An 11,949-nucleotide genomic window follows, 5' to 3' on the forward strand; every position below is an offset into this window, starting at 1 on the left:
TATGTTTAAGGCTCTAGTCACAGCAAAAGGAGGGTGAACACTGGGGAACACAACTGCCCTTGACCTCAAGGAAATTCTGGCCTCAGAAGAGAGGACAATATACAAGCAATTTTCTCTGACCTGGAGAAGAAATGTGGGGATAAGAAGCAAGAGAACAGACAGGGATCTGATTTAGTCTGGCAGTGAATCAAAAAGGAATGTGGAAAGCATTGATTGTAACAACATGTATGAACCTAAAAATGATCTTACTAAGTGAAGAAGTCAGACAGAGAAAGACAAATATCATATATTACTCATATGTGGAATATAATTTTAAAAATTGATACAAATGAATTTATTTCCAAACCAGAAACAGACTTACAGATATCAAAAACAAACTTTTGGTAACCAAAGGAGAAAGGTGGCAGGGAGAGATAAATCAGGAGCTTGGGATGAACATTCACACATTGCTACATATAAATAGATAGATAACCAGCAAGGACCTACTGTATAGCACAGGGAACTCTACTCAGTACTCTCAATAACCTATCTGAGAAAAGAATCTGTAAAAAGAATGAATATGTGTGTATGTATAACTGATTCACTTTGCTGTATACCTGAAACTAACACAACACTGTACATCAACTGTACTCCAAAATTTTTTTTTAATTAAAAATAATAAAAGGAATGAGGAAAGCAGAGAACAAGGCAAGTTGAGGAAGCAAAATTTTTAGTGCAATAAGAAAGCCTACTGTGTGGGGAAGATCTTTGGAAAGAGTGAGTTACCCACTAAACTGATCAATCCCTTTTCTTTGCTGTTATAACTGATGCAATAGAGCTCAATAGTCAACATTGTCTTATGACAGCTTACAAAGTTATGAGGCTAGTACATCTTTATGTATAAAAGGACAGGGACAAATTCCTGTATGAAATGGCTGTACATTCATAACTTCTAGATGCACACATTAATTTAAATACTCTTATCCACAATGGCCACTGGCTTCCAAAAGTTTCCATGCCAATGGGTTAGAACAATTGTTCCTAAAGATCAGGTGTTCTCAAACGTCTCCCTGCTGTCAGGGAGCAGGGGAAGAAGGGGAAATTAAGGACAATTTCAAGGTTTCTGCCTCAAGTAACTGGGTGAACAGCCATTTACTCAGATGGAAAAGGCTAGAGTAATAAAAGGTTTCAGGAGAAAAGCTAAGATTTCAGTAATAGGACACTCAAGAATTTATAGGAACATCGCATTTCAGAAAGTGAAAGTGTTAGTCGCTGAATCATGTCTTGACTCTTTCCCACCCCATAGACTAACCCACCAGGCTCCTCTGTCCATGAAATTCTCCAGGGAAGAATACTGGGGTGGGTAGCCATTCCCTTCTCCCAGGGATCTTCCCAACCCAGCATTTCAGAGGTGGCCCCAAATTTAAAGATAACTTTTATCTGATGCTTGAATATCCCCTATAATTACCCCCATATTTACAGCATCACCCAGGAGCCCGTTAGACATGCAAATTCTTTGGCTCCACCCCAGACTGACTTACTTAGAAATACAGCAATCTGTGTTTTAATAAGCCTGCCAGGCAATTCTGATGCCCACTCAAAATTTGAAAACCTCTTTTCAACAATATCTTCAAATATTCCTTCTAATCTTGAGCACCTTGTATAGTGGTATATATTATGATGGTGTCTCCAAAGGCAGCCAGCACCATCCTTAGACACCTCTTCTGAGAAGCTCTTCTAAAGAGTGAACTATGTCTAAGTGGAAACCCGGATAAAACATTCCCCAAGCTCTCACCTGGGAGACAAAATGATGACCCTTCCCCTTTAGGGCTGAACAATCAGAGACTAAATGAGATTCAGTCCCACCTATCTATTTCCCATCTAAGCTGTTGAAAAGCCCAGGTCCCTTACCTTCCCCTCGATACTTCTGCTCTCTTTCTAGCCAGGCTACACATAAGTACATTTTCACATGTTGTAAAGTTAACTCAGGAAACAGGAGTCATCAGAAAGAGGCTGGACAGATGCAGAGGACAATTAAGGCAGGAACAGCAAGATCAGACTTTGCCCAGGAAAAAGGCCAATAAAACCCTGTAAAGGACTAATCCCTGGGCCAGTCCAATGGCTGCCAGAAGTCATTTTGCCATCAGAGAATACCCCCCAACTTCCACTGTTGAATAGCACCCAGGGATATAGATACTCGCTAATATCCATTGAATGGACTCAATCTTCTGGAAAAAAGAATGTTTATTGAGTCAATATCTACTAAGTTATTCTTCTCAATGCCTTTTCACCTTTATTATTTCATTTCCTAATCAAACGATACAGAGTGGCATTATCTACATTTTAAGAAAAAGAAATATGAAAATCTGGGGCTCAGAAAGTATAATTTGCTCAAGTCTATTGCTCAAAATTCTCTAAGCCAGGCTTCAGCAATACATGAACTGTGAACTTCCAGATGTTCAAGTTGGTTTTAGAAAAGGCAGAGGAACCAGAGATCAAATTGCCAACATCCACTGAATCATAAAAAAAGCAAGAAAGTTCCAGAAAAACATCTATTTTGCTTTATTGACTATGCCAAAGCCTTTGACTGTGTGGATCACAGTAAACTGTGGAAAATTCTGAAAGAGATGGGAATACCAGACCACCTGATCTGCCTCTTGAGAAATCTGTATGCAGGTCAGGAAGCAACAGTTAGAACTGGACATGGAACAACAGACTGGTCCCAAATAGGAAAAGGAGTACGTCAAGGCTGTATATTGTCACCCTGCTTATTTAACTTCTATGCAGAGTACATCATGAGAAACGCTGGGCTGGAAGAAGCACGCGCTGGAATCAAGATTGCCGGGAGAAATATCAATAACCTCAGATATGCAGATGACACCACCCTTATGGCAGAAAGTGAAGAGGAACTAAAAAGCCTCTAGATGAAAGTGAAAGAGGAGAGTGAAAAAGTTGGCTTAAAGCTCAACATTCAGAAAACGAAGATCATGGCATCAGGTCCCATCACTTCATGGGAAATAGATGGGGAAACAGTGGAAACAGAGTCAGACTTTATTTTTGGGGGCTTCAAAATCACTGCAGATGGTGATTGCAGCCATGAAATTGTTATGACCAACCTAGATAGCATATTCAAAAGCAGAGACATTACTTTGCCAACAAAGGTCTGTCTAGTCAAGGCTATGGTTTTCCAGTAGTCATGTATGGAAGTGAGAGTTGAACTGTGAAGAAGGCTGAGCGCCGAAGAAGTGATGCTTTTGAACTGTGGTGTTGGAGAAGACTCTTGAGAGTCCCTTGGACTGCAAGGAGATCCAACCAGTCCATCCTAAAGGCGATCAGTCCTGGATGTTCTTTGGAGGGAATGATGCTAAAGCTGAAACTCCAGTACTTTGGCCACCTCATTCGAAGAGTTGACTCATTGAAAAAGACTGATGCTGGGAGGGATTGGGGGCAGGAGGAGAAGGGGATGACAGAAAATGAGATGACTGGATGGCATCACTGACTCGAAGGACGTGAGTTTGAGTGAACTCCAGGAGTTGATGATGGATGGGGAAGCCTGGCATGCTGAAATTCATGGGGTCGCAAAGAGTCGGACAGGACTGAGCGGCTGAACTCTACTGAACTAAACCAGGAAATAAACCAGTTGGTAAACAAATGGCAAGACAATAAAGGGAGTTTCCTCCACCAACCATCAGCCCCACACAAGGAAGGGCAAAATATCAGTAGGGCAGAGAAAGGTGCAGGAAAGCAGAACAGAAATATGCCTATGAGAGTCACTTCCTTCTGCCTCTTTTTTCACCGAATATAAAGAAACTAGTCCTCCTTTCCCTCAGTAATCCCTGCTTCCACCCCACCTCAATCACTCACTGTCAAGGTCACAACTCAACCTTGGCATTTCCATAGCTGCACCTCCTCCATAACCTGGGTTTCCCCAGCTTCCACATATCCTACTTCTCCTCCTAAGTCCTACAGTTCTCAACTCCGACTGGACCTGCAACCCATCAATCTCCCATCTCTTCACTGCCCCCCGACTCCCTGCCTCCATGACTCTTACACTCCACGGTAAAATCACCAAATTCACTATCACCAAAATCAGTATCAACTCCCTGGTTCAGCTCTCACCTCAGTGTGCTATCTGACAAAATCTCAACCCTGATTTAACCCAACCAGCTGCTATTTCCTTCCTAAATAGCCATCTAGCAGTTGTGTTTCATTTCACTAATCTATACTGTTTCTCAATTTCTATGTAACTATATCATATTTTTTCCTTTTTGACCACACAGTCTGGTGTGTGGGATCTTAGTTCCCTGACCAGGGATCAGACCTGTGGCCCCTGCATTGGAAGCATGGAGTCTTAACTACTAGACCACCAGGGAAGTCCCAGCTATGTTTTATCTTTTCCTCTCTCTGCAAACCCACGTACCTCCCTCCCCAATTCTCACCTAAGGAGCTTGCTTCCTGTTTTCTTGAGAAATCAAATGTAGTCAGAAGAGAATTACAAGCTCTGACCAAACACTAGACCTTTCTGTGACCATAGACTGCCTTCTGTCCAGTTACTATAGAGGAAATATCCAGGCTCCTTCTACCTGGCACCTGATTCCACCCCCTCATCTACACTTTCCCATTTCCTGGTTTTTCACAATCTACTGAATTATCCCCAAGAGCACCCAAACATATTATACTTTCTTCCCACTGCAAAATGAAACCCTCTTCTGACCCCAGAACCACCTGGAGATGCTACCCTATTCCTCTACTCCTCTTTACAGAGATGATCTCCTCAAACTAATTTCTGCTTGTCTCAAATTACTCTCCCATTGCCTTTTTTTTTTTTTTTGCTACCCCTTAAGGCATGCAGGATCTTAGTTCCCTGAACAGGGATCAAACTCATGCCTCTTGCAATGGAAGTACAGTCTTGACCACTGGACCATCAGGGAAGTCCCTCCCATCGATTCTGAATTCGTTGTAATCATATTTTTACACCTATTCACTAGAATCATTCTTATCAAAGTCCCAATGACTCCACATTGCTAAATCTGAAACCAAAAGCTTGGCCTCTGTGCACTGATACCAATCTTGGAGACAGAGTTTTGGTTGAAGTAAAAAAGAATAGCTTTATTGCTTTGCCAGGCAAAAGGGGACACAGGGACTCATGTCCCTCAAAAACTATGTGTTCCCACCAGGGAGGTTTTATAGCAATGGTTCAAGGGTGGGGTTGCTGATAAGATTAGGGTGTGTTCAGGGCTTGCACTTCCTTGGTCTCAGGTAATTTCTCAAGTCCTGCTCAGTTTCAATAGCTCCAAAAGTCTTAACACATTCCACCATTAATTTAAAAGTGTAAGTCCAAAGTCTCATCTAAATCAGCCATGGATGAGATTCCAGATGTGAACCTGTGAAATCAACCGTGTTATATGCTTCCAAATTGCAATGGTAGCACTGGCTTAGGATAAGCCTTTAAAATTGTCCTGCCATATTGCACTCAGGGCCTTTGGAGTTGGAGCAGAGTGGGAGGCAGCAGATCTCCAAAATGCCTTCTGGATCATTCTTCCATTGATGTTTTGTCATGGACAACAGATCTTGGCTCTTCTGTTTGGACATCTGACTATTGTCTTGATGAATAGCGCCTAATTTCCATTGAGATTGTCCATCTAAACTAATCTCCTTACAATTGGTTTGGAAATTTCCTCAACCAAACCAAATCTAGTTTCATTGCTTTCAAGTTCTGCCTTCCACAAAACACCAGGTCAGGAACATAATTCAGTCAAGTTCTTTGCCAGCACCTCCAGGATAAGATTAGACTTCTGACAGCGGCATTCAAGGCCCTGATCAAGGGCTTGCTTTTTAAGATGTTCAGTGTCAATCCTCCAGCCTGTCTGGACTCCTGCCTTTGATTTGCCACCTTCAGGCATATATGCACTCGTTCATCAAACACCAAGCCACAGCCTCTTGCAGATAAGAATCAGATCCAACCCCTTAGGGACTCAGAGCCTCATCAGGAAGGGTAGACCTATATAGAGATAACAGTAGCACAGGGATAACTAAGACCAAGGCCACTGCTGCTGCTAAGTCACGTCAGTCACGTCCGACTCTGTGCGACCCCATATATGGAAGCCCACCTGGCTCCTCTGTCCCTGGGATTCTCCAGGCAAAAACACTGGAGTGGGTTGCCATTTCCTTCTCCAATGCATGAAAGTGAAAAGTGAAAGTGAAGTCGCTCAGTCATGTCCGACTCTTAGCGACCCCATGGACTATAGCCTACCAGGCTCCTCCATCCATGGGATTTCCCAGGCAACAGTACTGGAGTGGGTTGCCATGGCCTTCTCTGAAGACCAAGGCCACAGAGAGGTTCAAATAAAATGATGCCATGAAATTATGATGTTATGGGAGTTTGGAACAGAACAGTGTCGAGAAAGCAAACATTTCTTTTTGTTCAGTGACAGCAAATTTTCTTAAGGGGCAACTCAACTATCTTTGGATCTTTAGAGGTATGAGAAGTGAGTCCCTCCTTCCACTCAAGGGCCTGGCCAAGCTGGGGAGGCTGAAAGAGGCTGCCTCATCATGTGGGAAGAATCTATTCTGGGGGCAACACGAAGGGGCCATGAAGCCCAGGAACAGACAGAAAAGAAAAGTGAGAGAAGAAGGGAGGGGGTCCTGGAAATGTGGAGGATGTCCAGGGTGCTAGAGAAAACCTGCTTTGAATTCTCTGTGCTGGGAAAGGGTTAGGGACTAAGATCAGAGACACCTACTACCCAAGGTTAAATTCGTTGCTCTGCTTTGCTGCACTGCCCCTGCTACCAAGCTTTATTCCCTACCCCCAATTTTGGTACATTTCTGCCACGTGGAACTTTTTCCTGTAACTAAAGATTAAAGAAAATCATGGTCCATTTGTTTTCCAAACTGCTTGTAACAAGTATCACAAACTGGGTGGCTTAAACAACAGAAGTGTATCACCTGCAGTTAGGTTAGTTCTTTCTGAGGATGTGATAGATGGCCAGGTCCATGCTTCTTGCCTAGCTTCTGGTGGTTTGCTGGCAATCTATAGGATTCCTGGCTTGTAGATGTATCACCCTAGTCTCTGCTTTCATGTTCCCATCATGTTCTCCCTGTGTGTACATCTGCCTCTGTCCAAATTTGCCCTTTTTATGAGGATACCAGTCCTGCTGGATTAAAGACCATCTCAAAGACCTAATTCTAACTTGATTACTTCTGTAATGAAAGTGAAAGTGAAGTCGCTCAGTTGTGTCTGACTCTTTGCGACCCCATGGACTGCAGCCCACCAAGCTCCTCCATCCATGAGATTTTCCAGGCAAGAATAACTGGAGTGGGTTGCCATTTTCTTCTCCAGGAGATCTTCCCCACCCAGGGATTGAACCCGGGTCTCCCGCATTGTAGACAGACGCTTTACCGTCTGAGCCACCAGGAAAGTCAAAGTGAAAGTGAAAGTCACCAAGTCGTGTCTGACTCTTTGAGACCCCATGGACTATACAGTCCATGGAATTCTTCAGCCAGAATACTGGAGTGGGTAGCCTTTCCCTTCTCCAGGGGATCTTCCCAACCCAGGGATCAAACCCAGGTCTCCCGCATTGCAGGCGGATTCTTTACCAGCTGAGCCACAAGGGAAGCCCATCTGTAATGAACCTGCCTCCAAATAAGGTTGCATTATGAGGTACTGAGCGATTGAACTGACTGGTGAGGTATTGGAGGTTGTTGTCGTTGTTCAGTTGCTAAGTTGTGTCCAACTCTTTGTGGCCCCATGGACTGCAGCATGCGAGGTTCCCTTGTCCTTCACTATCTCCCGGAGTTGGTTCAGTCATGTCCATTGAGTCAATGATGCCATCTAACCATCTCATCTTCTGTCACCCCCTTCTCCTTTTGCCTTCAATCTTTTCCAGCCTCAGGGTCTTTTCCAATGAGTCGGCTCTTTGTGTCAGGTGGCTGACGTATTGGAGCTTCAGTATCAGTGCTTCCAATGAGTATTCAGGATTGATTTCCTTATGGATTGACTGGTTTGATCTTCTTCATGTCCAAGTGACTCTAACATATTTGGGCAGCGGGATGTTGCAGAAAGAGATCTAGTTCAACCTTTAACAAAGAGCTGTGTTTCATGACTGATTTCTTTCAGGTTGGAGAAACAGCTGGAAAAGGGAGGTATGACCTAGATCAGAAATGTATAAAGCATGAAGTTGAGGCAAGAGGTGACTAAGAAAAGCGTACTCCACAACCCAAGTCCTCCAAGTTGTTGGGAGTGAGACCACAATATGTATAATGGGGCTTTAGCTAGCCCATAGTCTTGTAGAATCTGGAATCACAAAACACACCTCAGAGGACACCTAAGACAGTGGAGCACAGTTTATTACACCAGCGGGTCCAAGGGGAATCAGTTCCCAACAAGGACCCCGGATGATTTTGGAGGACTCGATTTTATACCCTCTGCTACATTACTCGGAGAAGGCAATGGCACCCCACTCTAGTACTCTTGCCTGGAAAATCCCATGAATGGAGGAGCCTGGTGGGCTGCAGTCCATGGGGTTGCTACAAGTTGGACACGACTGAGCAGCTTCACTTTCACTTTTCACTTTCATGCATTGGAGAAGGAAATGGCAACCCACTCCAGTGTTCTTGCCTGGAGAATCTCAGGGACGGGGGCGCCTGGTGGGCTGCCATCTGTGGGGTCGCACAGAGTTGGACACAACTGAAGCAACTTAGCAGCAGCAGGAGCAGCTACATGACTGGGTACACATTAGTAATCAGTTTTACAACGTACAGGGGTGGAAGAATTAACAATTACAACACACAGGTGCAGGCACTGTTGTTAATCTAACTGAGATAACCTGACTTTTACTTCCACTCTGTGTTTGCCATCTGTTAGGAGGGGGTTTCCTGTTTTTTCTTTAATGATGGTTAACAGGCTTCAGGCCCAGTTCTCATCCTGCCTTAAGATGGCTGACAGTCTTTAAGATGGAATTCCTCTTGCCCTCCTCCCACAGCCCCAACGATAGGAACCTAAAGGAAAAGCTGATCCTACAAGGCTGCAATAATCAGAACCCATCCCCAGGCAGTTGACATTTGAGTCTCAAGGAGATTTATTTTCACTGGAAAGTGTAAGGAAGTCTTCATGGAAGACAGGTTTCAAGATGTGTCTTGAAGAGTTAGTTTGCTGTTGTTCAGTTGTTCAGTTATGTCTGACTATTTAGGACCCCATGGACTGCAGCATGCCAGGCTTCCCTGTCCTTCACCATCTCCCAGTCCTTCACCATCTCCCATCTCCCATCTTCACCATGTCCATTGATTCGGTGATGCCATCCAACCATCTCATCCTCTCTCGTCCCCTTCTCCTCCTGCCTTCAATCTTTCGTAGCATCAGGGTCTTTTCCAGTGAGTCAGCTCTTCACATCAGGTGGCCTAAGTATTGGAGCTTCAGCATCAGTGTTCCAATGAATCACCAGGGTGGACATTTTAGAGGAGGAAAAAAATAATTTTCCTTTTCTACTCTTCTAAATTCTCAGCTGGGGCCCCTGAAACAAAAGACAGATTAACAAGAGAAAAACAGAAGTTTATCACATAAATTGGCTTATCACTTCATGGCAAATAGATGGGGAAACAATGGAAACAGTGGCTGACTTTATTTTTTGGGGCTCCAAAATCACTGCAGATGGTGATTGAAGCCATGAAATTAAAAGACTGTTTCTCCTTGGAAGAAAAGCTATGACCAACCTAGATAGCATATTCAAAAGCAAAGACATTACTTTGCCAACAAAGGTCCGTCTAGTCAAGGCTATGTTTTTTCCAGTGGTCGTGTATGGATGTGAGAGTTGGACTATAAAGAAAGCTGAGCACCAAAGAATTGATGCTTCTGAACTGTGGTGTTGGAGAAGACTCTTGAGAGTCCCTTGGACTGCAAGGAGATCCAACCAGTCCATTCTAAAGGAGATCAGTCCCGGATGTTCATTGGAAGGACTGATGTTGAAGCTGAAACTCCAATACTTTGGCCACCACATGCGAAGAGCTGACTCATTGGAAAAGACCCTGATGCTGGGAAAGATTGAGGGCAGGAGAAGAAGAGGACGACAGAGGACTAGATGGTTGGATGGCATCAGCAACTCAATGGGCATGAGTTTGGGTAAACTTCGGGAGTTGGTGATGGACAGGGAGGCCTGGCGTGCTGCAGTTCATGGGGTCACAAAGAGTCAGACACGACTGAGCAACTGAACTGAACTAAACTGTGTACCTAGAAGACATGTAGTGGAAAATGAGTAACACTCAAAGTTAACTCAAAATTCAGGCTTAAATCCCATCTTCTGCTCCAGAGAAAAGAGAGGAAGATGTGAGGAGGCTGATTATGGGAGGTAAACAAGAGGACGCTTAAATGACACAGATTTAAGGTATTCCTTCTCTGCAGGAAAGAGTTTCTTGTGATTTTGTCATCCTTTCCTTCCTGGTACAGTGAGGAAGGCATCCTTACAAATGAAGTCTTCCTTTATAAAGGTATGTTTCTCTTACAAAAAGGTAACTTCTGTTTTCAGAGATTTTCCTATGTCTGCTCTTCCTCAAAGTAATCAGTCCAAAACACAGTTGACCCTTGAACAACATGGGTTTGAACTGCACAGGTACACTTATCTGCTGATCTATTTCATTGCAGTACTGCACAACCCAAGGTTGGTTAAATCCACAGATGTGGAACCTCAGATACAGAGGGTTGACTCTAAATTATACCCAATTTTCAACTATGTGGAGTGTTGGTTCTTCTAGGCCCTGAGTTGTTCAAGGTTCAACCAACTGTAATTATTATTATGCCAAAGAGGCATATTTTGGAGTAGAATTTTCTGCTACAGTGAGTGGGCTGCTCACATCTGGTGGCTAAAGTATTGGAGCTTCAGCTTCAACATCAGTCCTTCCAATGAATGTTCAGGACTGATTTCCTTTAGGATTGACTTGTTTGATCTCCGTAGGATCAAAGGTATATATGTATCAATCCCAGTCTCCCAATTCCTCCCATCCCTCCCCCTTTCCCCTTGGTGTCCATACATTTGTTCTCTACATCTATGTCTCTATTTCTGCTTTGCAAATGAGATCACCTATACCACTTTTCTAGATTTTACATCTATGTGTTAATACCAGATATTTGCTTTACTCTTTCTGATTTACTTCACTCTGTATGACTCTTCACTCTGTGTGGGTTCTCCAGGTCCATCTATGTCTCTACAAATGACTTCATTTCATGCTTTTTTATGGCTGAGTATCCATTGTGTATATGTACTGCATCTTCTTTATCCATTCTTCTGTTGGTGGATGTTTAGGTTGCTTTCCTGGCTAATTATATAGTGCTGCTATGAACACTGGGGTGCATGAATCTTTTTGAATTATGGTTTTCTCTGAGTATATGCCCAGCAGTGGGATTGCTGGGTCACAAGGTAGTTCTGTTTTTAGAACTGCCATGCTGTTTTAAGGAGCCTCCATACTGTTCTTCATAGTGGCTGTATCAATTTGCATTCCCACCAACTGTGCATGAGGGTTTCCTTTTCTCTACACCCACTCCAGCATTTATTGTTTGTAGATTTTTTGGTGATGGCCATTATGACCAGTGTGAGGTGGTACCTCTCTGTAGTTTTGATTTTCCTGACACCTTCTAACATGCACCTGTGCCTCTGGTTCACACTCTTCTGGAATAGACTGTGCCTTTTGTGCAGCTTTAACCTGACCCTCCTTTCAAAGTCCACTCTTGGTTGGATGTCCTATTCAATGTCCAGCCACTCACAAACCTCCAGAGACCAGCCCAAATCTTTGACATGTCTTCCACCTACTTTATCACTGATGGCCTGGTTCTTTGTTTGTTTCCAGCCATAACTTGTACAGGCACAACTCAGAGATGTTGTGGGTTTAGTTCCGGACCCCTTCCAAAAAGTAAATATCCTACTGAATTTTTTGATTTCCCAGTGCAACTAAAAGTTGTGTTTATGCTGCACCATAGTCTATTAA

Source organism: Bison bison, unplaced genomic scaffold (assembly GCF_000754665.1).
Source record: "Bison bison bison isolate TAMUID 2011002044 unplaced genomic scaffold, Bison_UMD1.0 scf7180017864205, whole genome shotgun sequence".
NCBI lineage: Eukaryota > Metazoa > Chordata > Mammalia > Artiodactyla > Bovidae > Bison > Bison bison.